The sequence below is a fragment of the Mastomys coucha genome, unplaced genomic scaffold, assembly GCF_008632895.1.
Source record: "Mastomys coucha isolate ucsf_1 unplaced genomic scaffold, UCSF_Mcou_1 pScaffold13, whole genome shotgun sequence".
Classification (NCBI taxonomy): domain Eukaryota; kingdom Metazoa; phylum Chordata; class Mammalia; order Rodentia; family Muridae; genus Mastomys; species Mastomys coucha.
The window spans coordinates 17,455,897-17,461,409 of record NW_022196895.1 but is presented as its reverse complement, the minus strand read 5'-3'; positions in this window follow the sequence as shown (position 1 = coordinate 17,461,409).

The window sequence follows — 5,513 nt, the reverse complement described above, 5'->3', positions numbered from 1 at the left end:
AAAAAAAAAAAAAAAAAGCTAACAGCAGAGATAAAGGAAACTAAACTGTTTAACTAAGTGGTCAGATGGCTACCTCTGTTTTGACAGCAAACATCTTAGTTTTCTCATAGAGTAACCACACAGCACACATTCACAGGTGACCCCATCACCTACAGAAAGAGATTTCTAAGTAGCTATTCTGAACCCCAGTTAAACATGTGTGAAACGGCCACTTCGCATCTGTAATTCTCTACTTATCTGTACACCATCAGTTCAATATAATGTATTTTAATTTCCAATTAAAGGGTTTCCTAGGCCATTAGAAATTTCACATAAGACCTTGAGTTAGCTTAGGGTACAAACTACCTAGCCCTGCTGGAAGATTAGTTTTAGACTGGCAAAGATGCAAAAGAGAAACTCCATATTGTTAAACTTTGTCGATGTGGACATTGCCTCTGATGTTTGTCAGTCTTCACCTGTATCAAGTTATTCTAGTAGCAATCAGTATGTCACTCAGCAATAAAAATGGCTTTCAAAACCTGAGTTCGCTGTCTTATCAAAAGAAAACCTGTCACACAACACAGTGAAGCAGAAAGAAAAATATAATTTTCTGTCACAATCTCTGGACCTCTCTGACAGAGTGACTTTTTATAATCAATATCTGCCAACCCCTACCTCCCAGGAAGGGATGTTCATTTAAGACCAATGTTTTGAATTATGTAAAACAAAACACAAGCAAACAATTTTCACTCAATGATTGGTATTGATAGGCCCCCAATATTTCTGATAATTTTCTTACCAAGCCAGAAACCAGGAGAAATGTGGCAAAAACCAGAAACCAAGGCCGATGCCAGGGATCCATACTGTGGCTTCCAGCTGAAAGTTTAAGCTATGGCAGTCATGGCAGAACTGACTTTTAAAAGCTAAACATAACTTCCGGCCTTTGCTCTTAATGTTAATGATCCATCTTGCTGCTGTAGTAACTTCCAATCAAGGAGGTAAAGTCCAGGGTTGCTGACACAGCTCTTTTTCCTCCCTCTTTATTGGGCCAGCATTGAACGGCTAAAACTTGTCACTGAGACATATTCTCTGATGTATACATATTGCTTCCCTGCCGGGCAGTGGTGACACACACCTTTAATCCCAGCACTTGGGAGGCAGAGGCAGGCAGATTACTGAGTTCGAGGCCAGCCTGGTCTACAGAGTGAATTCCAGGACAGCCAGGGCTGCACAGAGAAACCCTGTCTCGAAAAAAACCAAAAAACCAAAAACAAAACAAAACAAAAAAATAGAACTTGCATATTGCTTCCCAACATTACTAACACTGCTTCAGCCAAAAGAAACATACATGTACACATATACACATGTACACATGCATACACACACACACACAGAGAGAGTATGTGTGTGAATCAACCTCTCACTGTCTTCCTCACACTCTAATGATAGTTTATTAAGTCTGGAATCAAATAACCTGTTTCCTGGCTAGGGCCATGAGGAGCTACAATACAGAGTCAAGAGGCTATTAGGAAGGAAGAGGATGACTCCTGTGAGGCCAAAAGTAATATATACATGCCAGAGAATGAACCCACCCTGAAGGGTCACATACATGAAAATAAAGATGCTTCCAGAGCAGACTACCCAGGAGGATAACTAAAGGAATAATTTTCCAAGGATGCCTGAGGATAGACAACATCAGGGACCATATGTGGCCCTGCCAACATCTCTCGACTTTAAATTTGGGCACAAAATCATTTATTTGGTGTTGGGAATATACTTCAGCAGCAGAGTACAAGGCCCTGAGTTTGATCTCCAATAACACATACACAAAAATAGCTCGCCTCTCTTTGGCTGCTGTGAAATCTCCACTACCTCCATGGAAATAATAATGAGTCTTAAAAATAAAGGGAGGAGGCTGGGAAGAAGGCAATAGCCCTCAAGAACACTGGCCCATCTTTAAAGAAACCAGGTGCCATCCTTAATACCCACACAGAAGATCACAGTTGTCTGTGGTTCCAGTTCCAGAGACACTGATGCCCTCTTCTGGCCTCTGCAGGCACCAGGTACACATGTGATATATGGCCATATATACAAGCAAACAGTCAAATACAAACAAACCTTCTTTTAGAAATAAAGGGAGGTAAAGTTAGACCTTTCAGTGAGTAAGACCGAATTATGGACATCTGGCTCTCTGGGCTGCAATGTGTACCTGAAACCCAACTGCACTCTACATATCAGGACAGACAGCTATCATTTGAAAGTAGGAGAAGAGAAGCAGAAAGAGCAGGAAGCAGCAGTTCCTGGGACAGGAGAGTCTGTTTTCCACTCTAATTGCAGGGTATAACCCAAGTCTGGGTAGGAGTCTCATAGGAAGCTAACAAGGCATGGCTGAATCCAGCTGCAAAAGCTGCACTCTGCCTGGGCTGGCTGGCTGATCCCCGTCTCCTCTTCTGTCCTGGGATTTCAGTGAAAGTCTCCTGCAGGAGCATCACTTGAGGGGAGGGGTTTAGCTTACCTCCAAATGCCATCATGTACATCCTGTCTCTCGGGAGCTTTCAGGAGCTTCATCCTGACATTTGAAGCTGGGTCTGCCTCTGCTTGCTGGTCCAGCTGTGCTAGTCATTTCTCCCTAGGCAACATCATCAACTGGAAACTTGGTGTCAGGATCACACAATTTATAGATCACTATTTCTCTCGGAAATGTGATTCACAAGGCATCCACGGAATAGACCTGAGTTTTGCAAACAATGAGGCAAAAGGGATTCTGCAAGAGCTAGTGCAGAGGTGAAACAAGAGGGTCCAAAATATCTCACAATATTATTTTTCTTTACTTGTGTCTCCCTCCAAAAAGTATAAATTGTGGGGTTAGGTCTCTAGTTCAGATAGTAAAATATTTGCTTAGCATATGTGAAGCCCTGGGTTCAGTCCCAAGCACTACATAAAATGAGCTGTGGTATAAGTCTGTAATCCCTGAACTCGGGTACAAGTAGAATAATCAGAAGTTCAAGATCATGCTCGACCACATAAAGAACTTAAGGCCAATCTGGGCTACATGGTCCTATCTCAATTAAAACCCAAAACAGCAAGTTATGAACTAAGTTTCTTATTACCAGCTCTTCACAAAATATTACAAGCACTTCTAAACATATTGTGAGAAGCTCCATCTATCCCTCTCTATATATACATTTGTGTGTACGTAAATACATATTGTTGGCATCAGGGTCTCCAAAACCCACAATGTCACATAGGCGGGCCTCACAGACCTCACAGGCTATTACCAAGGCAACAGCCTCCATATTCCCAGAATCCACTGGGCTCACCTCCCACCTTTACCTGTGACCACCACGTCACCACCCATATATACATATATACACATATATATGTGGAACGCCTCTCTCTCTCCCTCTCTCTCTCCCTCTCTCTCTCTCCTTCTCTCTCTCTCTCTCTCTCTCTCTCTCTCTCCTCTCTCTCTCTCTCTCTCTCTCTCTCTCTCTCTCTCTCTCCTCTCTCTCTCTCTCTCTCTCTCTCTCTCTCTCTCTCTCTCTCTCTCTCGCCTCTTTCCACCACCACTCTGTCTCTCTCTCCCAATAAAACCTCTTACACATGGAACTGTTTGAGCCTAGTGTGGTGTGTCCAGAAGCAAGCCGCCATTCTAACACATCGTGTGTGTGTGTGTGTGTGTGTGTGTGTGTGTGTGTGTGTATACACACATATAATATATATACATATAATATATATATTTAAACTACATTATGTAAAGAAAAGGAAAATAATAATTATAGATGAATATAGATATCTCTGCATTGAGAACACAATGCACAACCAACTAGACAATAAAAGCACTCATAAGGGCTGGAAAGGTAGCTCAGAGATTAAGAGCACTGACTGCTCTTTCAAAGATCTTGAGTTCAAGCCGGGCGGTAGTGGTGCACGCCTTTAATCCCAGCGCTTGGGAGGCAGAGGCAGGCAGATTTCTGAGTTTGAGGCCAGCCTGGTCTACAGAGTGAGTTCCAGGACAGCCAGAGCTACACAGAGAAACCCTGTCTCGAAAAATCCAAAAAAAAAAAAAGATCTTGAGTTCAATTCCCAGCAACCACATGGTGGCTCACAAACCATCTGTAATGGGATCTGATGTCCTCTTCTGGCATGCAGGCATACACGCAAGCAGAACGCTGTATACATAATAAATCTTAAAAAAAAAAAAAAAAAGCACTCATAAGACACAGGCCCAGGGTGACTACACTGCTTGATGCTGATCAGGCTGTCACATTACTCACAGAGATTTTTCCAAGTCCTCCCTTAGATTACCAATTTTTACAACATTTCTCAGAATTGTGACTTAGCTAGGATGCTTCAAAAAGGGAAAATCACCAGGATGCGTAAATACCAATGGGAAGAGTCTTAGTGAGGGTTTCATTGCTGTGGAGAGTCACCATGGCTTATAAAAACATCTTTTTTTAGTTGGGGCTGGCTTACAATTTCAGAGGTTCAGTCCGTTATCATATTGAGAAGCACGGCATCATGCAGGTAGACACGGTGCTGGAGAAGGAGCTCAGAGTTCTACATCTTGAACCAAAGACAGCCATAAGGAGACTGTACTCTGCACACAGCCAGAAAGGGACTGAAATCCCACACTGGGCAGAGCTTCAGCATAAGAACACTCAAAGCCCACCCCAACAGTGACATACTCCCTCCAATAAGGCCACACCTACTGGAACAAGGCCACATCTCCTAATTGCGCCACTCCCTATGGGACATGCATTCCAACACATGAATCTATGGGAGCCAAACCTATTCAAACCACCACAGAGATGAATTTACTTTGGAGTTGGCACCACTTGTCTCAGAGATAAGTCTAGCTGAGCACCCCTGCAATTCAAGCTTGCAAACATCTGGAGAAGCATCACTCTTCATTTTACATGTATTTTTCCTATATATATATGTCTCTGCACCACATGTATCCCTCAAAGGAGCAAGAAGAGGGTGCTAGGTCCCCTGGGATGGAGGTTACAGTTGGTTATTAGCCACCAAGTGGTGCTGGGATTGAACCCATGACTTCTGGAAGAGCGAACGATGCTCTTACCCACTGATCCATCTCTGCAGCCCCATTCCTGCTTATTTTTTTTTTTTTGATAAAATGTTTACTTGTTTGTTTGTATGTATGTCTATGCACATGAGATGGGGAGGGTGTGAGTGCCTCTGTTCATAGGAGCCCAGGAGGGCATCAGGTGTCCTCCTTGTCACTTTTGGTTTCTTTGAGGCAGGTGTTGTGTGGTAGTCTTCCGAGAAGACTGTTTAAACACGAGTTTAAACCAATAAAAGTCTGTACTAGCCAGCTGAGCAGGCTAAGAATGGGCTGAAAGTCTGGTTACTTCCTATCCCTATGTAGTAGGAGTTAGGTCTCGAAGCGTAACTAGCAATCCTGGCTGAATTTTGGCTGAGAATGATTAACTATATCCTCAGGGTAACTTCTTGTGGCATAAAGTCTGATTCTCCAGGGGGTTGGGGTTTTTTGTTTTTTGGTTTTTTGGTTT